At 41.3% G+C, this 23,232-nt stretch overlaps 1 protein-coding gene across 1 annotated transcript in view; it reads left to right on the forward strand.

The window, feature by feature from the left end:
- The window catches only part of FAT3 (FAT atypical cadherin 3), a 351,811-nt gene that overhangs the window by 87,191 nt on the left and 241,388 nt on the right, over positions 1-23,232 (forward strand). The gene's annotated exons all lie outside the window — the stretch shown is intronic.

Consider the following 23,232-nt stretch of genomic DNA (forward strand, 5'->3'; position numbering starts at 1 on the left):
ACATTCCCCTTCTGTAGTGTGTATGTGAATGCTTATATCTGTGTGTGCACTGTGTGAGGCTGAGTCATCCAAGACACTGAGACTCTGTAAAAACAAGAAATGCATATAAAAATACACCCAACCCTAGATCAAAAGGATGTGTGTGTCACTGTGGGAGCTGCAGCGAGGTGACGGTGATGCTTGTGTTCCTGCAACGGCTGTTGCATGACAGAAGATGGATGGGGACTGTGGCTTGTGGAGAGGTAACAGGGGTGGAAATGCCAGAGATGTGAAGGCTTTCAAGTGGCAAAAAGAGAAGGTGGAAAAGAGTGATTTTTTTTGCACCTGCTAAAAGGTCTAGGGACATCAAATGAAATAACCAGGCATGAAGGTTCAGAGCAAACAAACAGGAGCACGTTTTCTCCAGCATCACATGTTGGGGTTGCTCTGCCTGCTGGAGACTGAAATGGGCTCACAAAACGGCTACAGAAGGTCCTGGATGAAAAGCCTTTTGAGAGCTATTACTTACCAAGAAACATTTATTTCTCATGACTCAAGAACCCTCTAATTTTAAGTTTCCAGAAGCTGGTAAAGTCTTCCTGGAGAGGTCTCCCTGTGCTCATGCCATAGCTTTATGTCTGGCTCCAGGCAGCAGCAACATGAACTCATGGTTTCATTCAGTCCAGCCCTCCTTGTGCCTGTTGTTTTGCTGACCTTTTAAATTAATAATTTCTTTCAGAAGTTTTTGAGGAGACATTGCTTTAATATACCTGTAATTATAATGCTGAACTCTTTCAGACTCATGTTTGGAAGTAGGTGAATTTACACTTATTTGTCTTAAAGGGGTTTTTTTCTTGTTTCATTTCTTAGTCGTAGGCTGACTTGCCATCTGCCTTTCCTTGGCAAAGCAAAGGACTGGAAGATAAAATTTGTAAGATAAAATTGGACTAATATTATAATTTCTCTCACATGAGGTGAGTCACTGGCAATTAGCCGTGACCGTGTTTCTGAGTTCTTTTCACAGTCTTTTATGATAGGCTTCAGGCTTGGAAAACCTTTCCTGTAAAAAAATCCCAAATAAAAGATTTGTTCTAATCTCAGAGGGTGCTAAGATACCTTCAACCTCTGTGAGGACAGTAGGGAGCTGCTTGCTATGCAGCAGTTGGATTTTGCACACTTGGGAAATGAGGGGGTGAGCCCAGGCAGGATGTGGGGACAGTGCAGGGACCCTGGGGGATTGTTGAGCGGGTTGGGCTGTCTCCCAGGCTCCTCTGTTACACCACAGTATCAGTGAGACAAAGCAAAAGAGTTGGCCTGTAGTACTTGCTGACTTGATGTGATGACTGTTACAATTTTAATATGTCACCATAATTAAATAATGTATCAGTTTGTAGACAATGTGTTTGTCAATCTAGACACAGTCAAGTTTGCTAATTTCCCTGGTTTTGCAAAGAATATTCAATTAAGAGGTTAAAAAACGCACATCTTCCGCGGTGTTCCAGACACAATCTGCTTTTAGTCCAGCCTATTGAGTTTCTTTCCCTCCAGCAGCTGCAGACTAAATGAGCAGTGGCACTTCCCCTCTTCTGTGAAGCAAAACCAGGGGAAAATGCTGCCTCTAACATCACCATGGTCCTCCGGATTAATGGCTGTGCCCAGCAGCTAGCAATTGCTAAACCCCTTGTTTTATATATTATATATGTATGTATATATACAAAAAAACCTGTATTTCAATCTGAGTAATCAAAAGAAAAGATAAATAAAAATTTAGAAGGTGCTTCTTCCTTTGCTGTTGGTTGTTCCAGGCCTCCTGCCATAAGTTTTTTTTCTGACTTCAGTGGAAACTGTTCTTGTTACAGTTTTCACTTGAAATGGTTTCTTTGTTTCATCTGCGTGTGTGTGCTTTTAAAACCTTGCAGATGTTTTTTTCCTCACCTCAGCGTTATAGCTGGCCAGGTTTTTGGTGTTTTTGTTTTGTTTTGGCTTGGATTTTGGCTGAAAAATAAGACCTACAAGAACAGGAGACTATATCTCAGCCTAAGGAAGGGGAGAAATGAATCTCTGGAAGCAGATAGTAAAATGAAGAAGTTTTAGTAGTGGAGGTTAAGAAAACAAATGCCACACACTATAGATTTTATTAAATGAGAGGCTTGTGTAATTATTGTATTTGCAGCTTAAGAGGAAGCTGAAATATAAATTTACCTTTGATTTTCATCATCCTTCTCTACTGACAGTTATTGTTATGGGATGCAACACTAGTTATTTTTTGCTCTTCTTGAAGTCAGCTAAAGCAATTGACAGCAGCCCACTCTTCCTTTGCTTTCCCATGCGTTCCATAGCTGCTGGATATTGCAGCCCGCCAAGTTGGTTGGTGATTAAGAATCAAACAGGATAGTAAAGTTTACATGCACGAGCGCTGATAGCACACAGTCTGCATTGGGCGTATGGGAATGTCTTAGTCTTTTTGGCTCAAGCTGTAATAGCCACTTAAACCCACTTATTTTTCTCTAGACCTATACTTATATTTTGACTGGTTTTATATTATTTATATTTTAATATTTTAAGTTTTGGGTTAGACAATACCTTAATTAAATATTTGAGCTTCAAGCGACAGCAAAAGGAAAGAAAAGAAAAAAAGTAATCAGTGACTTATAACGTGGTCCACGAGATCTTGGGAGAGATTATCTGTGTCTCCACAAGAGTCAGAAGAGGTGGTAAGCGTGAGCCACCACTGGAACAACCTATACTCCATCTCCCCGTGTCTTCAGGAAAATAAGCCTTAAGGGAAAACATAAGCTGCACAGTCCAGGTTCTGAAGTTCAAAGGTCAGATGACTAAAATGATGTTGTCTGTGTTATATGAGAGGTCAGATTAGGTGATCTAATGATTCCTTTTGACCTTAAAAGCTATTATTATGCACCATTATCCATTTCAGGTATGGGAAACCCACATCTGTTACACACAGTTCATGGTTATTATACTATTTGGCTAGAGGAAAAAATGTCAAAATTAATAAGTTGCATCTAAGTTTTATGTCTTTGTAGCATATTTCTTTAGGGAAATTTCCTGTGATCTTCTATTTTTAATATAGATACAGGCACTGGCTTTGGTGATTTGTCTTGCTGCCAGATAAAGTTTGTTGAAAGGAGAGTAGTGATTAATGGCAAGGACATTTGAAGATTTTTGTGAGATGGGCTTAGATTAATATTTTCATTCTTTGAGTTTTACCATGTAATGCCTGTTGTCATAAGATAAGCAGTGTGTGACTTAATCAGCACTTGGAGAGATATTGTTTAGTGACAAATCCAGGTACTACAGGTAGTTTTGTAAATGACTGATTAAACAATGTTATTCATTCTGTACCAGTGTATTACACAAATGTAGTGGTGTTGAGTTCAGTTGCTGTCAGTAACATGAGTTTTTGCACCACATAGGAAACTGATGACAGAAGTAGGAACAATATAGTCGTGGTTTTCAGAGGTAAAAATTAGTTTGGTTGGACACTCTCAAACCTTTCAGGAGAGGTAAGGACTCAGCAGAGCAAAGGAGGTGTGACTGGACACACTGAAAGGTGATTCAACTTTGAATAAAGTCATTGAGTCAAAGTAAACTTGAATAGTCTTTGTCTTCTGCAAAGAGATATCTTAAAACATATTCCAAAATTAAAGTTTTATTAAAATGCAGATAAAGATTAGAGTATGCGAAAGTAATTTAGGGCCTGGGCACATTACAGGGATATTGTAATTATTCCAAAACAAACTTAACAAATGCAGCATATCTAGAGTTAAGGTTAACCTTAAAAGAAATCAAACATGTTAAGGAATGGAAATACACAATCATTTAACCCAAGGAATCTGGGCTGTGTTCTGTACTGAGGTTGCATAATATCTCTGTAATTATGGTGAGTGAATAATAGGGTTTTATTAATTTTAAAGCCCTAGAACAGATTAAATTTGTCTTTTAAATTATGTTTTCCTCTAAAGTTGTGCCTGTAGGGCAAAATTATGGTTAGAGTAGGGTCTGAGAACCAGCCCATTTTCAATTGATTTTAGCCCATAAGATGACAAATGGCTGGATTTGTGAGTTCTCAGAAAATACTGTTGAACTTTCAGTTGGAAGGAGAAGATGTGTTATATCGTATGTAGTTTAGGCTTTGCTTTTAATATAGGACTCCAACTGATCTTTATTAGGGAAACTAAGTGGCACTTCTGCAGTGAAAGATGTGTAGAATGTTAACATTTGATGTGGAAAGAGACTCAGGGAAGCTCTGAACCTGAGAGCAGTGTTATGGGCAGAATTACCAAGGGGATGGAATGAAATGGGATTTGCCCAAATGTGATATTCCTGGTATGGAGTAAGGGGGGGAAGTGTCCTGTTTGAGCCAGGATAAAGCCACTTCCTTTTACTGTTTGGTGTTTTTTTTTTTTTCCTTCAGTAAGCTCTGGATTGATAACACTGGAATGTTTTTCTAACTGCTGGGTCTTCAAGGTCCTGTCTTTGCCCTGCTGGCTCAGGCACTACTGGGAGATCTATGACCCCCCATAGGAGGCTGAATTAGACAGAGAGCAAAATTGGCCAGAGATATCCCATTCCATATATCTACGTAAGCTCAGAGGAAGGTCAGAGATCATAGAAGACAACTTCCTTCCTGCTTCTTCTTCCCTTCTCTTCCATCCATGGCCAGTGTCCAAGGAGGACTCTGTCCATCCATCCATCACCACCAACCCCCAGGCTTGAGCTCTCCTGACACTCATCACTCTGCGCTCTCTCCAGCAGCTCCAGGATTTTTCGGGACTGTTCACAGCTCAGGAGATGCTGTGGGAGTTGCTGTGGGAGGCAATAGGGGTTTACACATTCCTGAACACATTTGTATATAATTGTATATATTTTATTTTATCATTAGTGTTTAATTAAAGCTGTGTAGTTTAGTTTTTAATCCAGAGTCTCTCTCTCATTCTCTCTCTCCTTCCCTACCTGGTTGGAATGGGAGGGGATTGAGGGCATTGTCAAACCTGAGTCAAACTGTGACAGTCTCACACAGGAGTGAGAGGGGATGGCTAGTGAAGGCAAGGAATCTCTTCTTGAATGTTAGTGGTTGTGTTTTGGGGGTGGGTAAGGGAGCCTGTGTACCTACCATACTGAGAGCAGTTTGTGAGATAATGCTGGAAGAAGCCATGAGAAACACCTCCTGCAATCTAGAGTATATCATTCTGTAAGGAGACTTTCTCATGTGGACTCTGAGGTCTGTAAGTTGTAGTAGCCCAGATGACTGGGACATTCATGAATCTGGTGTGGAAAATGCAGGTGCAAAGACATATCCAGAGCCTGACATATAACAGGGCATATGGAAAGCAAATGTCTCATGGGTGGGACTGTCGCTGTTTCACTGGAGCTGTTGCTGGAAATAAAGCACCTTTCCTTGGGATAAAGGGGGATTTTGGCTTGGTGTAAGGCTGCTTTAGTGGATTTAGAGGCAGCAAGGCACTTCACAACCCTCCTGTAAGAGCAGCAACAGCACTGGTCGCCGAGTCCACCATATGTTCATGTTTAATAGCAGTTTATAAGTCTGTGAATTTTGCCTACGGGATGTCTAAAGACTCTGGGGTCATGTAAATTGAAACAATGTAAAGTTTATTGTGCATTTAACTTAATTTAAATACCTAGAAACAAGCACAGGGGGATTCTTACCAGTTACAGTTATTGGTTTTAATAAATACTGTTGTAATTGAATGTGATTTAATAAAAACAATTTATTTCCAGCGTTTTTGGAGTGGGAGTGTGACTCCCTGGGGGGAAGACAACAGAAAGGGGTTAATCAGAATAACTTTTATTTTAACTCCACCAGTATTACCGAGCCAGTCCGAGAAGCAGGTGGGCATATGGTTTCGTTCACACCAACTACAGACTGAGTGTTTCAACTTGGTGGTGGTGAAAAGGGCTGCACTGAGGTTGCTGCTCCACTCTCCAAGTGTCCTGTGGAATGATTATTGGAAGCAAGGAGGAGGCTACTTCAGTCATTGACCAATATAATGGTCTTTCCTGTACTAACTAGTTGAGGAGAGTAGTTGACCCTACTGGCTTTCCCAGCTCAAGAGAACCTGTCCACATGGCTGTGAGTCCATGGCTTTGTTTTCTTTCTGTTTTGTTCAGCTTGGTGTGATCTTTGATTTGCTATGATCTAATGTGATCTCATCTAACATGAGCTGTTTTTGTTCAAAATCCCATTTGAAGTTAGAGGCAAGGCTAGCATTAATTTCAGTAAACCTGGGATTTCACCCTGTGCACCTGAACACCCGCAGAACCACCATTTCTGTGCAAATCACAGTCAAAATAATCCCACAGGATTTAAATAGATGCAAAAATTAACATAGTTAAAAATTCTCTTCCTGTTATGGATTCCCAGGCAGATTATAAACCTGGAGATACACAGGCAATTCCCATGTGTTGTTTTTATAGCAAATTCTCTAAAGCTGCCATCAGATTCAGCAAATCTGTATTGCATTACTCTTACCCAGCGAGTTTTATTGAAAACACCTGGGTAAAGCTAAGAGTTATCTGGCACCACTTTGATCTTCAGCATCTAGAAATGTCCCCTTATTTACAGAGTATTTAGGGATCAGAATAAAGGCTTTCAGCATAGCATTACTGCTGAGGAAATCAGTTTTTAAGGCATAGCTCAAAGGTCACCAATACATTTTTACTGTTAAACGTGCCACCAGATAAGTAAAAGACGTCTGTGGCACAGTATTTGGGATATTACTCTTCTTTAGATTTTAAGTTGGAATCTTTATTTCACTTAAAATAGAGCAGTTGCCCCAGAGATGGCTTTCACGTTCCATATTATCGCGTGGTCACTGTATGCCTGTTCCAAGATCACAGCAAGAAATGAGACTCCTAAATTTGATGTAAGGTGGAAGAGATCTTCTAGTTCAGCGGCTATGGTAAAATTACCTTTTGCTCAGCTTTGGAAAGTAGTGTGTACAGCTTGTAAGTGTAACAGTAATTTCTTGTTTGATGAGGGCTCCAATTACAGTGATTTTATCTTACCATGTTTGATTGTGTAATCTTTAGAAAACCATTTAGACATGCTGAAGCATGAGCACCAGGTGTACAGTACCATGAAATCTGTTATGAAACAGCTGTTAGCAGTGCGTTTGCCAAGTATCTCTAAATAATTGAAAGACCCAGTTAAGAAAATACTTGTTATTTATGCAGTATCACCTTGTGAGAGCTGTGTGTGGTAGCATAGCAGGACCTGTGTAACCATCTTGCTGAAACTACAGTGCGAAGTTTTACACTCTCATAGGTAGGCAACTTTGGTATAGTACGTAATTCCCTGGATCTGGTTTACAATTTGTCCTGGAGTTTGAGCATAAATGAAATGGAAGCTGTGAAAGTGATGTTTTGAGGCTTCTGAAGCATGTGGTTCTGCTGGCAGAGGTGGCAAGCATTGGTGTAATAATAATATAACCAATAAAATAATAATTGAAACTATGATAAGAAATGATAGAGTAATGATAGTTACGAGGAGTATGTCTGAGCTACCACGCTGCCATAGCCCATGAGGTCTGGGAGGTGCCCCTGTGCCATTGTCCTTCTCTGAGTGCACAAACTCCCTGCCTGCAAAGCTTGTTTAAAAAACAAAACAAAACACAATAAAATTTGATCCAAGATCTGAAAACACTGCAAAACACAAATAGGAGAATATTTGACAATAACTTAATAAATATTGTCCTTTAAGAAAGTGCTCGCTACTTAGATGGCCCATGAATGCTGTATTATCCTGAAATGGAAATTATATGCAAGATAAAAATGAAGAAACAGGCTCTATTAATGCTGAAGAGCCTCTGCATGATTCCTATCTGGGCCAGCTTTCTTGTATCTTCCTCCCTCAGTGATTCCATGTCAGTTTATATTTAATCAGATTACATAAATGTTAGTCCTTACAACTTTCTCCCTCTCGTTTCTCTCCTATCATTTATTATTTAACCCTCTAACTCATTTTTTTTTGCCTTGCAAAGTGTCATAAAAAATAAAGTGGAGTGGCATAAATATTATATTATGAAGTTTCTATATTTGTGACCTGGTTTTTGTTGTCCTAGATCACTCAGATACTAAATATTAGTTTAATTGTAGTGCCTATTTGGTGTAAACTGATGCACTTTTGTATGCTTAAATTCAACTCTATGCCCAACTCACATGAAGTTAAAACTCTCTGCTTATAACTATGTTGGTGCTTGTGCATTGGTGTGTGTTGCAAGCTGCATCGACTGTTTGTTTGCAGATAAATATTTCCTGTGGCATCAGAAATTCTCCAGAGTGCTGAGATTTTTAATTTAAAAAGAAAAAAAAATCATATAGTTAAAAAAGTAGTTTTACAAAAACCCTCCACTTGGATTCATAGTCACGTGTTGTATGTAGCACTTGACTTACATTTTCCATTTCAGTCAGTTAAAAGAATAGTAGAAATACAGCATGAAATGACCTCCATTTCAGTAAAGTTAGCCCAGTTTCTTTCAGGTGTCAGTTTTTAGTAAGTTTGATCCCCAAACTGAGGGATCTATACTGTTTTCACAGAATCACAGAATTTTTTGAGTTGGAAGGGACCTTAAAGATCATCTAGTTCCAACTCCCCTGTATGGGCAGGGACACCTTCCACTAGAACAGGCTGCTCAGAGCCCCACCCAACCTGCCCTTGAACACCTCCAGGAATGGAGCCCTCACAACCTCTCTGGGCAGCCTGTTCCAGTGTCTCACCACCCTTACACTGAAGAATTTGCACCTGATCTCTAACCTAGATCTCTCTTCTTTCAGCTTAAAACTATTACCCCTTGTCCTCTCACTGCAAGCCCCTGTAACAAGTCCCTCCTCAGCTTTCCTGTAGGCCCCCTTCAGGTAGTGAAAGGCCACTATGAGGTCCCCCTCCCTTATCCACTGAACAGTCCACCCATCAAACCCATATGACCTCCTTGTCCTCCACGTGCCGTAGCATGTCTAATAGGAGGATCTGTTCCATGGTGTTCCCAGGCACAGAGATGAGGCTGATAGGTTAGTAATTCCCAGGGTCCTCCTTTCTACCCTTTTTAAATATGGGCATAACATGTCCTTTCTTCGAGTCACCAGGACCTTCACTTGACTGCCATGACTTTTCAAATATCATGGACAGTGGCTTGGGAACTACATCCGCCAATTCCTTCAGGACTCTGGGATGTATCTCATCAGGTCCCATGGACTTGTACATCTTCAGGTTCCTCAGATGGTCACAAGCCTTATCTTCACTTATAATAAGGGAGACTTTGTCTCTCTGGTCTGCATCTTGTGGGCCATCAACATGAGAGTTGTGAGGAGAGGGGTTGCCAGTGAAGACTGAGGCAAAAAAGTTGTTGAGAACCTCAGCCTTCTCCCCATCTGTTGTTACCATTTCACCACTGTGGCTCATCAGGGGTGTTATGCTTTCTTTAACCTTCCTTTTCTGGTTTATGTACCTGTAGAAGCCCTTCTTGTTTTTCTTAACATCTCTTGCCAAGTTCAGTTCTAGGCAGCATCCCTACTCTCTACCCAGGATACCTGTCCCCTCTTCCACTACCTGTGTAGGTCCATCTGCTTGACCAGCAGGTCTCGACTCAGCCATGCTGGTCTCTTACCTTCCTTGTCCAATTTCCTATACCAGGGGATTGAGACCTCTTGCGCCCTGTGGAAAGCATCTTTAAACATCTGCCAGGTCTCTTCTGCTCCCTTGTCCCTGAGGGTCATTTCCCATGGGGTCCTATCTACACTAATTCCTTGAAGAGCTGGAAGTTTACTTTCCTAAAATTCAGAGACCTGACTAAGCTTTTCATTTGCCTCTTATCCCTTAGGACAGTGAACTGCACTAGTGCATGGTTACTGTACCCAGGCTGCCTTCAGCTTTGATATCCCTAAAGAGTTCCTTACATTTCTAACAATCAGGTCCAATAACACATCCCCTGGGTAGGACTGTGAATTTTCTGACTTAAGAAGTTTTCATCAAGGTATTCCAGGAGTCTCCTAGATTGCCTACAACTTGCTGTGCTAGTTTTCCAACAGATGTCAGGATGGTTAATCCCCCAACAGGATGAGAGTCTACGATCACGATGTCTCCTCAAGCTGCAGTAAGAAGGCTTCATCGATAGGCACCACTTGATTGGGCGGCCTGTAATAGACTCCAACCATTAGGCTCCCTTTGGTTTTCAATCCCTAATTCCCACCCATAAATTTTCAGCTTGCTCATGGCTATTTTTTAGGGACAACTCTTCACACTCTATCCAATTCTTTACATAGAGAGCAACACCTCCACCTCTTCTTTCTGTCCTGTCCCTTCTGAACAGCTTGTAGCCTTCGGTAGCCACATTCCAGTCATAGGATTAATCCCACCAAGTTTCTGTAATTGCCACTGTCATAGCTTTCCTGTAGCATGGTAGCTTCCATCTCCTCCTGTTTGCTGCCCATGCTGTGTGCATTGGTGTAGAGGCACTTGAGCTGGGCTGCTGGCCATGTCACCTTCTTAGAGGGACACCCTTTTATACCCTTGAGGTATTTCCTGTCTCCTGCATCCTTTATGACTTCCAGACCTTCAACCCCCATTGTGCAATCCCCAGGTATGTTTGCAGCAGGCGTTGTTTTCCCTTCCCCCTTCAAACCTAGTTTAAAGCCCTTTCAATGAGGGCTGCTAACTTCTGGGAAAACATCCTCTTCCCACACTGAGATAGGTGCATCCCATCTCTTGTCAGCAGGCTTGGCGAAGTGTATGCTGATCCCTGGTTAAAGAATCCAAAATTCTGTTGGTGACCCCAGCCCTGGAGCCAGGTATTAACCTGTGAGACTTTCCAGTTACTTCCCTCACAATATCCTGCTCCTGGCAGTATGGAAGACAAGATAACTTGGGCACCGGAGTCCCTGACTATTCTCCCCAATCCCCTGAAGTCATTCTTGATTTCCCTTGGACTTCTTGTAACAATTTCCTCACTACCCACCTGAAAGATCAGTAGTGGGTGTTAGTCAGAGGGGTGTACCAGGTTAGAGGCCTTTTTTGTAAAATCTTACTCAGGCCCCAGGGAGACAGCATACCTCCCTATGTGTTGGGTCCGGTCGACAGATAGGGCCCTCCATTCCTCTGAGGCCGGAATCACCAATGACAACAACTCTTTTTCTTAACAGAAGATGTTATATGAGTAGGCCGACTCACGTTGGGCCTCTCCTCTGTCCTGGATGGTTTATTATTTGTGACGTCATTAGTCTGCCCCTCAACTTCCAGAGCCTCACACATGTTGTGCAGATTTATCTGAGGGGAGGATGTATGAAAGGAAGGGGGACGCCTACAGCCTGGAGCAGGAACCTGCTTCCACCTTCCCCCATCTTCTTGCTTGCTATTGCTGGACTGGTAGCAGGAGGGCTGAGGGCTGTTTTTCTTCCTGCGTCTCTTGATGTACCTGCCTCAGGGATGTTAGAGTGCGACTCCACCAATCTGTTTAATCCTCAGAGTCTCTGATGCTTCTTAGCCTCTTTACTTCATCTCTTAGCTCAGCCACCATGCAAAGCAGGTCCTCTACTTGGTCACACCTCGTACGTATGTTACTGGAGCATTCATCAAATGTTGGAGATAGGGTGTAGCATTCCCTGCAGCTGGAGACCTGGATGGCTGTATGCCTCTGTGGCAGCATGGTATGAGTTTATCTATCTATCTATCTATCTATCTATCTATCTATCTATCTATCTATTTATATATTTATGCTGTTTTCGTAGAATCATAAATCATAGAATGGTTAAGGTTGGAAAGGACCTCAAAGATCATTGGGTTCCAACCTCCCTACTATGAGCAGGGACACCTCCCACTAGACCAGGCTACAAAGCCTCATTGAACTTGGCCTTAAACACCTCCAGGGAGGGTTTACTGAGGTATAGAGACTTGATGTAGACTCATTATTTCTATCTTTCCATGTTGAATATGGAAATAACTTCTTCCCTCTGCTTCTACAGCAAGGGTGAGGTGACCAGCATCAATAAGAGACAATGTCCCCGTGACTGACATTGAATATGGCTGAAGTAGACTGTGCTGTACAGGAACCTCTTTTATCTAAAGTGCCAGGTAGACCGAACTACATATTTCTAACTGAAAGTGTAAAATGGATTATACTGGAAAAGTGTGTCATGTAAGAGAGGAAGTAGAAGGTAGAGATTACTTTAGGTACTTGGAATGGGTCTTCCATCAGAGCCCTGGAATGAAAATCCAAAGATTTAAAAGGTAGTGTGGATTGAGGCCAATAACAACAGTTTATCAGTTTTAGTGTGCTTAAATAAATCTTAATGCAGACAGAGAATTTCCAATAAATTAATCTTAAAAAAGAAAAAAAGCCCAGCACTATGGCTCACTTTATGTAAGATAAATAATAGAAGGGAAACATTTCTCCTGATAAGGTGACAAGTATAAAATAATCTTCAAGATACCTTTTTGCACAGCGCTTTGGCTGTGCATCCTAAGTATTTATGGAAATCACAGGCAGTGGGATTTCTGTGCTACTTTATTTACAGATTAATGACATTTGAGTCATCCAAAGAAGACCATTAAAGAAGGGTACAAAATTAACCTGAGTCATTAGGTGACCCCAGGTTCCATCCATGCCTTTCATGGAGTGGGTTGGAGTGACCATGGTGGGGTGATTTGCCAGAGAGTATTCTTTCTCAGGAAAGTATCTTAAATGGAATAAAATAAATAAATAAAAAAATTCTCTGGTTCTGTGATCCTTTTTGAGATCTCTTTTCACAGGGTAATGTTTCACAGGTCTTTCGAGTCTGTAATTTCCCTCAGAAAAATTCCCCAACATGCAGTATATGCACAAGGACCTGGGAGACAGCAGTAGAGGAGGTTTTAAATGTCTCACTTAATCTGTGTCTTCCTTAGCATTGTTGAATGGGTGAAGCACTTGAAAAATGAGAATTTTTAAAAAATATCTCTCTGATAGTTTTCCCCAAAACCTTTGAAAGTGTTGCTCTTGGTATTTGCAATACCTGCGGCTGAAATGAAAGAGGCTAGTTTGTGGCTCAGGGGTACTGCAATCAGGTTGTTTGCAAACCTAATAAGAAATTGCAAAGTGGAGACACCCAGCACAAGCTCAGGGTTTTTTTCAAGGTTAATGTATCTCATGGAGGCAAGGGAAGTCTTTTCCTGTCCTGTATCTCAAGCTTCCTTTCTGCATCCTTGTTGGGAGACCAGAGTGTAAGTTTCGCGAACCTCTTTTATTTTTTCCCAACCTGGAGATGGTTTCCTCTGGAAAGCTCCTTTCTCTTTTACAGGTTCTCTTTATCTTATAAATATTTCAGGAGAATCTGTGCAAAAAAAAAAAAAAGGGGGCTTTTTAGCTGAAAGCATTCCCTGCTCTTCTGAACAGTGCACTGTCTGATCGGCAATTGTTCAGCACTGCCGTTGCTTAGGGAGCAGATTGCATGCTCAGCATCCTTAGAGTTACGGATCATTTCCCTCTGTTCCCCAGTAGCTCGAGGTTATCAGCTTTTCTGACATAGCTGATTTTTCGACTGCAGCTGAGACGAAGATTTCAAAACCACTTTCTGCACAAGATCACGAGGATGGCAGAGTCTAGTATTTTCTGGTCATCTTATTTTTGCTAAAATATTCATATGATAGTGTATGTGTGTTCATGTCTGTGTGTCTCTAGGGACCGTCTATTAAGGGAATAAGTGCAGAAGAGCCAAAAAGAGGGCCTGAATATCTGGCATGGTTTCTCCTGAGACTTCCTCCTCTTCTATTAACCTTTCCACCACAACCACTTTTGTATTTCTGGTCTTAATTAGAATTTTGAGTGGAGCTATGGAAGGAGCGTATCTATTCCCCAGTTAATTCCTCCATCTGATTTGGCATCCAGAAGTACGTTTCTTAGGAATTAATTATAATTGCTTTTGATGGAAAGCCAACTTTTTTCATGTCTTAACTGTTAATTCTTAGCTTGTTTAACATGTGATTAAGTAATGACGATAAGCTTGGATGCAGGCTTTCTATATGTTTGTGATTTGTGTGGTTGTGTTTTATACTTCAGGCTTGGTGTGGCTAGGTGGCTATGGCATGTTGGTGGTCAGCACAGAGACGCATGCTTCAGAGGTCCAAGCAGACAAGATAGTATTTAGAGGGTCTTTTGGAGTTGGAGAAGCTGAGGGGTTGATTACTGAAAGGTTAAAATTGTTATTTTTTAAACTGAATGGCTAATTTTCAGATAACTCTGTAGCATGCCTCTCCCTAGCAATATTCAGATTGGAGAAGTGCATTGCTGCCATGGGGATATGAGCAACTTGTTTCTCATGGGGTTTATCCGTCCCAGGGATGATATAACATCCAGTCTTGGGTGAGAGAAAAAATGCTGTAGGCTCGGCTTTGTGAACTCGTCATGAGGGGCTCCCAGAGTAGTTTTTTGTTTTGCTGCTTTTTTCTATGTATCTTTTTGGTGTGCATGTTATTCCACTTTCCAAGACTAACTCCTTGTGCCAGTAACCATGTTTTTAATCTTTGTCCTTCTCATGACAGCCAAAGATGTCACTGAGGTTGTCCAAGACAGGTTAAAACATCTTTAGACACCTTATAACTCTGCTGCTGGAATTATTTGGGACTGTCAGGAAAAAGCCTTTACTGGGTGATTTTTTTCTGAAAACCAACTTTGTAAAAAGAGTCTTGTAGCTGTCCTAGCACATTTCTTCATCAAATTCACTGAGCTTACAAGTGGGGAAGTGCTTTTCCTCCTGCCAGCTTTAAAAACCATCCCAGTGCCAATCAATACGTGGATTGTTTTCAACTGAGACAGACAGTTTGACAAAGTCATGATGGTTGTGAGTAAAGAAGGCAAAGGCTTTTCTTCAGCTCAGTGAGTGGAGATGCATATAGGCTATACCTCCTAGGATCCCCCCTAGCTTCATCATAAATGGGCAAAAAGTAGATAGAAGATGTCCTGTTAATGTCACATGAGGATTTCTGCTATTAATTAAGGCGATGGGATTTTTAGAAGCACCTTGCAGTGCAACATGAAATGTGGGAGTCCCAGAAATGCTGTGTGGGTAAATGCTTTGTGCAAGTATAAATTGGGGTTTATTAGGAGGAGATGCTGCTGGGAGGCAGGCAGTGAAGGTAAAACGCTGCTCACCTCCAGAAAACTCTGATAGGCAATTGTTTATTAAAAGCTCCAGCACAACCATGCAGATGCAATTCAGCTGGTGCTTAGAGGGGGCAGTCAAGGGCTGAGAAATCACCATTTTGAGTCCATCTTTTGGGTCCAACGTGATCTCCTTTCAGCTAGGCATAAAGCTATCCTGTTTCTGTCCCAGACAGCCAAAGGAAGCAACCAAATGAAGAGCCAGTACATAAAGAAGTACCTTAAATGTGAAAATAAAAATAGTGAAATAAAAGAAATTTTTAGACTTTTCCAGACTGAGAAACTTCAGGGAAGCCATGAAATCAAACACACTTTTGGTTTGCATTTCATGATCAGCCCTGTTGGAAAGGTGTAAAAATAATGAGTTTTGAATAAAATAAGCATTATTTCTCTAAACTTCATCCTCTCACTGGGAAATACTCTCCCCCGTGCCTGGGATCATCCTGAGCTTTTGTCCTGAACTTGAGTTAGGTGCAGAGAAACAAAGAAGAGGTTTTTTGTCTCTTGTTGCTTTGGTTTTGTGCCTAGGTTTTGCTTTGGTTGAGTGGACTTGATTGTCTTGATCAACTTTCAGCCTTCCTGGCAAAACGTGTGCTCTTGGTGAAGATGGACTTGCATGTTGTGGAGTGCTCCCAGACATAAACGGTGGTGAGACTGGCAGAAGTTTGATGTGGGCTTTCAGTCATGCTGAAAATGTGAGTTAAGAGGTGATGATGTTAGATAATGTATGAGAAGTGCCATAATCCATGAGACCAAACTCAGAGATGTTTTACCATGCATGGTAGCACATACACAGAGAGGAATCCACCTATAGAGCAGAAGTCTCCTTGCATCTCTATGAACGGTGGGACAAATACCAGGGTGCAGGAGGAAGGCTTATGATTTTGAGATTGTTTGTGTTTTCACCATATTGTTTGAGAGCTGATTAGGAGGCCGTAAAAATTTACTAGGCCCTGGATATGGCTAATCGCCTGATCCCACTCAAGGGAAGTAGATTGATTTAATGATCAGCAACCAGAACTAACTCAGCATTTGCGTAACTTTGCACGTTATCTTCCAGGAGGTGGGAAAGGGAACTGAAAACATCCTTTTTCTTCCTGAGTTTAGGGATTTGCTGTTCTGTATCTGCATGCAGCTGTTTAGCAGGGGAAGGGCTTTGCAGAGCAGTGCTTGTTTCCTCTGCCCATGTGGAGGTGGCATCTCTATTCCACCCTCAGGGCCCCTCCAAGTCAGGCTCAGGGGAGCAATTATCAAGTCTCCTGGCAATTGCTGTGTCTTCTGTGCACACTCTGTAAGTAGCACACTCATTTGCACGTGTGCTACTGGTTTATTTAGTGTGGTGTAATTGCTTACTGTGTTTGTACTGTTTTTCAAAGCCCACATAAATGATCCTGCTCCACTTGATCTGCTATGGTAAATACCTGTTGTGGTGTATTGTCTCTCACTTTGAGTATCCTTTATCACTGAAGCCATTTGATTCCTCGCTCTGCTTTTCTTGGTTTACAAGCTTACTTTTCCAGCTCCCTTAATCATTCTCTACTACTTAACTCCCTGTCACGATGCACATAACAATTTTAGATTTTCTCCTTTTCTAGAAGGACTTTACATTTTTTCCTACTTTTATGTGCTTTCCCTCTAGCCCTTAACTCCAGCTGTCACTTCTATAATAGTGATTCTCAAGATCTTTCCAGACTGCTTGAGGTCCAGGGCTTGGAGCATCACAGCCTGGTCCCTGGTATTTGTTTTTTTTTTGTAAGAGATGGGCAAGGTAGATAGGTATTTTTCATTAGTGGTCCACCAATTTGATAAGGAAAGCTGTGTGTAATTCTGACACATCAGGCTGTAAGTATAAAAATTTGCAAAAGGTAGTAGTGGGATATTTTTTGCCTGAAGCACAACGCACAAGAAAGGAAAGGGAGAAGCAGAGAGAAAATTCTCCACTAGGTGAGCTACACTGAGCTACAGTGTGCTGTAGTGATAGTTCCATCTGAAACATCCATTTAATAATAAAATAAAAAGCATTTTTGTTCTAGTGTCTCTTAGTGATAAGGAGATAGATTCTCTCAAGTTAAAAAATTGTAATTAAAACTGCATACAATGATGTAAAAACATGTTATTTGTAATTGTTGTCAACACTAAGTCAAGGAGAGAAATTTAGTCAGCTAAGAGGGGATGGAATTTTTCTTTTGAGTCTGCAGATTGATTACTGAACAACTGAACTGAGACCTTTGGTGAAGGCTGATACGATGCTATAAGGAATTGCTGTAAAATTAAGAAAAGTCCAACTTTCATTCAGAATCCTCCAGACAGGAGATGCTTTCTATTGGCTGTTTCCTTTGGGAACGTGCTCATTACAGTAACCATCAAAATAGGAATCCTTCATCTGGAGGCAGATGCTTATGTTTGCTGTCTGGCTGTTTGGGGAATGAGATCTTTAATTAGTTCAGGATATAAAATACCACATGTAGTTGCCCTCCAACTCTTCCTTTGTTGCTGGGGTCAGTAAGTGCAGCTTTGTTGTAGTTGTGGTTGTGATGCTGTTGTCCTTGACTGACTAGCACACTTCTCTACCCTATAAACTGTCAAGATGTATTTTTGCATTCTGTAAATAACATAAGAAATTGTATCCTGAAATTGATAATAAATATATCAAGTGTGAACAGTGATCTGGTTGACACATACTTAATATCATGACCAGTGGAGAAGTTTTATAGCTACCCTTACAGGAGACTTTTAAAACCAGAGGGTGAGATATGATTTTTTTCAGAGAGCATGAGAGATTTAGCATTGGTGTGAATAGCATTACAATTTCAGGCAACATTTGCTCAGAGGTTATTGCCGTAGTCTTAATGGAAATTCAGGCAAATAGACTTCTCAGAACTGGTTCATGGTGTTCCTCTGTCAGTGTAGTAAGCACAGATGGCAGTAAGTCAAAGTCGTTGCTTCTTATAGCCAGACAAGGCTTAAACTAGACAAAATGGGAATATACTGTACCTTGTTTAACCTAGGTGCTATATAAATCTAGTTCAGATTTTAAAACAGGTGATGTGGAAAGATGCTGTTGCTCTTTTAGAAATTCTGTGAAGCCATTTCCCAAACATCTGACACAGAGAGGCCTTAGAGGGCCAGCTGAGGAGGATGCAGCAGGAGGGCACAGCTCTTCCCCTTGGCCAAGGACTAGTAACCTAGATTGTTTTGGGGTGGAAATTCTCTTTCTTTGCTCTTTCATGCAAGATATGCAATGGACAAACCTCATTCTTCCCACTCTTGACTTGCTCTCTTGAGCTCCGCTTTCAATCCCTCATGACCTTCTTCAGTTCTTGCTGTTCTTGCCACCTTGCTTAACCTGGTTTTCTCTCTTGACATCACTTAAACTTTCAGATCTGCCTTTGTGTCCCTGGACTGGGAAAAACACACAACTCTCCAAGCGTATCTGCTGCTGCCAGGCGCCCCTTCTCCTTTTCTCTTCTAGCCAAGCTCCTTATTCCTGCTCTGTATTCTGGCTGCCTTCATCTTCCTGTTGCCAACTCTCTCTTTTCTCGTTGAGTTTCTGCCCTCTCTACTCCACTGAGATTGCAATTGACTAAACCCACAAATTATCACCTCCTGGCCAAATCCCAAAGCGTCGTGCCTGTCCTTGGCCTTGACTTGTTTTTGTATTCACTGCAGCTGACCCCTCTATCCCCTTCAATTCACTCTTTTCTCTGTAGCTCTTGGCAGCTACAATTGCTTCGAAGAATGGCTGGTGCCTCTTATCTCTGAAGTGTGTTGTTCAGCGACTGCCTTGGCAGCTGCATCTTCTCCATATCCCCGCCATCGTAGTATTTAGCAAGGCTACAGCCGTAGTTACTTTCCAGCTCTCTTTCTAGTCCTGATCTCTTAGAAATTTCATGTGTTTTATTGCACCAGCTTCTCTTTCCATGCTGGCTGCTCAGAAATAAAACAGAAATTAATAATTATGAATATAGGAACTTCCATTGAGGTTAGAAATAGAAATTGGTATCTATTCCCAGACACCCCCTGCTAGTTCATTTGCAAGTTGCTGCAATCAAGTTTTCTGTTATCCCTTCCGGAAATTCCAATTTTCTTCTCCATCATAGAGGGTAAAAAAGCTACTAAACAGACCCAGCTCTTTTTCTTTGACTGAGCAAAGGTATGTCATTAAAGGTTACTGTGGGATTTTCCTTCTGCAGCACTTCCAAAATGCCTTCCTGTATCTCCAGTCTTACTGCCAGATTGACCTAGTGATCTCTGGAGTTGAGATAGAGTATTTTTTGTTCTTTAGCTTTGTTTATGATTGTCTTTCATACAAAATGCTGCTTAAAAATCAGTAACAAAGCAAGGACGGGAAGTAATATTATAGAGAATTCATTCAGGTTAAATACAGCCTCTGCTTTTAGGATGTTACAGTAGAGGAAAACAAACAAACAAACAAACAAAAACAAATTCAAAGCAAAATAAGCTACAAGGTTCTGTCATGGTAATGTATTGAATGAGGCACTTAGAGAGGTGCTATTACACAAATGTATGGTAGGCTCATTTGTACAGTTAAACCTTGTACATGAAACATTGCTGACGTGAAAACGGGTGTAAAAGATTTCAGAACCAAGTCCATGAACTGTGTCCCTGTTCTGGGTTTAGGAGCCTGCAGGGTTCATTATGAGAGACCATCTGCAATTCTCCTTAAATGCTTGCTTTTGTTAGGGGTTCACCTCTGTGGTGTTACTTACAGATTTCCAGCAATGCTCAGAATCTAATAATTTTACTGCTGCAGTAACAATGCATATTGTAGAGATTGTTGGATAATAATGACAGTAAAAAAGTAATTCCAGCAATGTATTCTGTTTGTGAATGGCTGTAACGTAGTAACTTAATATCGCTGCTCTGTTGGAAACCATGTAAATGCCTGATTATCTATACCTATTAAAAAAAGCAAACAATTATTTATAGCAGAAATAAAAATAAAGCATCTGTTTGTCACTGGGGAAAGCACACCCTGCATTGTGCTTTTATAGGCCATGCAAGGATTGAGATTTCGGCAGTCTCCAGTCTTTTAATCACCCGAGTTAATGGCTGGTGCCATTAGCCTGCATGAACTCGAGGGAGGCTTCCCCTCCTTGGTGCAGTGCTGTGTGGTGAGGCGTGTTTACCCACTTTTGTAAAACTTGATCCATTTTTGCCTGTTGAACAGCTGAACATGTGTTGAAGCAAATTTGCACAGTCAAGCGGTTAAACTGAAGATGCAGTGGTTAATAATGTGGGAATTTTATACAGTTCTTATGTTCAGTTGGGGTATCAGTGCCAAAGTTGGTAATGTGTGTGCGCGCGTGTTTGTTTTGCCTTTTCTAGGCTTGTTTTGTCTGGCTGTTGTAAGAATTAGCAGATGTTTCATTTGATTCATGATGCTAGATGTCACCTCCTGGAACTGGTGTTTTAATTAGGTGGCTCCAGATGCTTGTTTGGTAGTGAGTGAGTTGAGGCGCGCTCATGCCAGGAATGCCAATGTCACTGCGGTGCTGTTGCTGCTTCCTTGCTCATTTTGTCCTCCCAAGTGATGCCATCTGCAGTGAGCATCCATGGTCTCTCTTCATTCTCCATGTCTTCTTTGCTTTTTGATTGTGCCTTCAAGGCCCTTGCAAGGACCCTTCCATGAACACCTTGCTTTGCCTGTCCCCAGTGCATTGCATAAAAATTACTGACGAGATGGGTAATGCTACTGTGTCTTCCCAGGACCTTCGCTGATGTCATTCAGGATCAGAAGCTTTGACAGCACAGTTTCTCTTGGAGTTGTAAACCAGGATTAAGGCAAGGTCCGTACTGCTGTTCAGTGGCACAGTCACAGTGCCATTTAACAGAAATCCTTCAAACTAACTTATTTCCATGCCAACAGCTATCCTTACCTAAGCCTTTGAGAGTAAGCTTGTGCATGCAAGCAATGGGCAGCATGGTCTGGAGGTGGGATTCATTGTGACCATCAGACATCCATACAGAGGGAAACAGCAGGAGTAATTCCAGACTAGTGTTCAGCTTATAAATGGGTGTAATATCAAGTTTAATATTCTGCTCAGCTGTGAGCCATGTAGATATCTGATTGTCCCTGTTGCTGTGTGTGAATGGCACTCATATCTAGGAGAGCACAGTTAATAACTATATAGAGCACAGGTCTTACGAGGAGAAGCTGAGGGAATTGGGATTAGTTAGGCTGAAGAACAGGAGGCTGAGGGGAGACCTTATTGCTCTCTACGACTACCTGAAAGGAGGTTGTAGCGAGCGGGGATTTGGTCTCCTCTCCCTAGTAATTGGCAATAGGACGAGAGGAAATTGCCTCAGGTTGTGCCAGAGGAGGTTTAGATTGGATAGTAGGAAAAATTTATTTACTGAAAGAGTGGTCAAACATTGGAACAGGCTGCCCAGGTGGAGTCACTATCACTGAAGGTGTTAAAGAAACGTGTAGATACGGCACTTCAGGTTGATGGTTGGACTTGATTATCTTACAAGTCTTTTGCAACCTTAATGATTCTATGAGTCTTTGAAAATACTCGTTGGTTCATTTTTTGGAGACTCTACCAAAAAGCAGGAAGAACTGATTTGCCTGTTACCATCTTTAAGAAAGGAAGGTAGATCAGCCTGTATTTCTTGTTCCTGGCTCTAGACATTAATCAAAGTGCTGCAGCCTCCTTGGATGCTTTTTTCTGCTTTGGACTGACCCCTGGGAGTATTTGGGGGAGATGCCTGTGGCTGCCTCATGCAGCAGTGTGGCTGTGCTGCTCCTGGGCAGCTTTCAGGCACGGCCACCCTGCTGTGCTTCCTGCAGACCTCATTGCTGCAACTATCAGCCTATCAGTACCAAGCCTTAATCTTAAATTAAGCTGTCTGTGGTATGTTAGCACCATTCCCAGTCACACCTTTGGAGTATGAAATAGGAGTGCACTCCGCTCAGATGTTTTGGCTGCGTAACTTTCCAGCCTAGTCCCTGGTATGATGGTTTTGAATGAAAATTTTTTCTCTTGGCTGTTCTCCTTTAGGATCCGAGTGAATTTGTGTTTTGCTTGGTCTCACTGGTGCAAGCATTGAGTCATTTAAAATAAGCATGAAGTGATTAATCTATTTATTTTGAGAGGTTGAATGTCTGACCACAATATATTTTCTTAAATTTTACAATTTAATAGTAGCCTGGTGTACTGTATGAATTTTACTTCACTACTCCAAGAGGCTATGATATTGCTGTTTGTTTCTCTCCTGCTTTAGCCAGCATTACTCCATGAGATTAAAAAGACTGCTTGCTAGCTGGAGCTTTACTCTTTCCCTTTTATTATATTTCTGGTTCTCTTATGCTGGGCTTCCCCCTTGGTTAAACGGGTCTAGAATCACCTGGCTGCTGGGAGTTTTATTATTGTTTGTCAAGAGTTTCTGAAATGATGTTGTATAAGGTATAACTATTTTCTAAACAATGCCATCCTTCAAAAATTCCTGTACCCTGTATCTCAGGGGAGGGAGTTCAATTGCAAACCACCACATTTAAAATGATTCTATTTGAAAGGAAAAGAAATATTGAGTGCTGAAAGCTGCCCTATATGTTTTCTTCCCAGTGGCCCTGTCATCCTGTACCCTCCCAGGGTCAAAAACAAATCTGATTCCATCTTTTAGCAGAAAAAGCAAACAAACCCAAAGATATTATTTGTTGTTGGGGTTTTGGTCCTCACCAGGGTATGTTCATAAGTAAAGTCCAGTTTAATGGAGAAGTTTTACCTGTTCAAAACTATAGAGTTTTGGATTGTGCTTTTGCAAGTGTGCTGTTTTAGTGCTCAGTGCTGGACAAGTGGCCACTTTACATCTCAATTAAGGATGGAAGATAAATGGATGGCAGTAAATGGAGGTCATAGGTTAGAGACATTTAATGGAAGAAATGGAAATGAAAATTGGAAAACAATCTGAGGGATCTTGAGAAGATAAGAGCAAAGGAAACTCAATTAGAGGAAGCCATGCTTCCTCCTGCTCTTGGATCTGAGATAGTTTCCTGGGTTTTGTTTGGTTGGGTTTATTGTTTCCATAGTCAGCAAAGCTGCATTATAAATAAATAATTAAA

This window comes from Apus apus, chromosome 1, assembly GCF_020740795.1.
Source record: "Apus apus isolate bApuApu2 chromosome 1, bApuApu2.pri.cur, whole genome shotgun sequence".
In the NCBI taxonomy this organism is placed as follows: Eukaryota; Metazoa; Chordata; class Aves; order Apodiformes; family Apodidae; genus Apus; species Apus apus.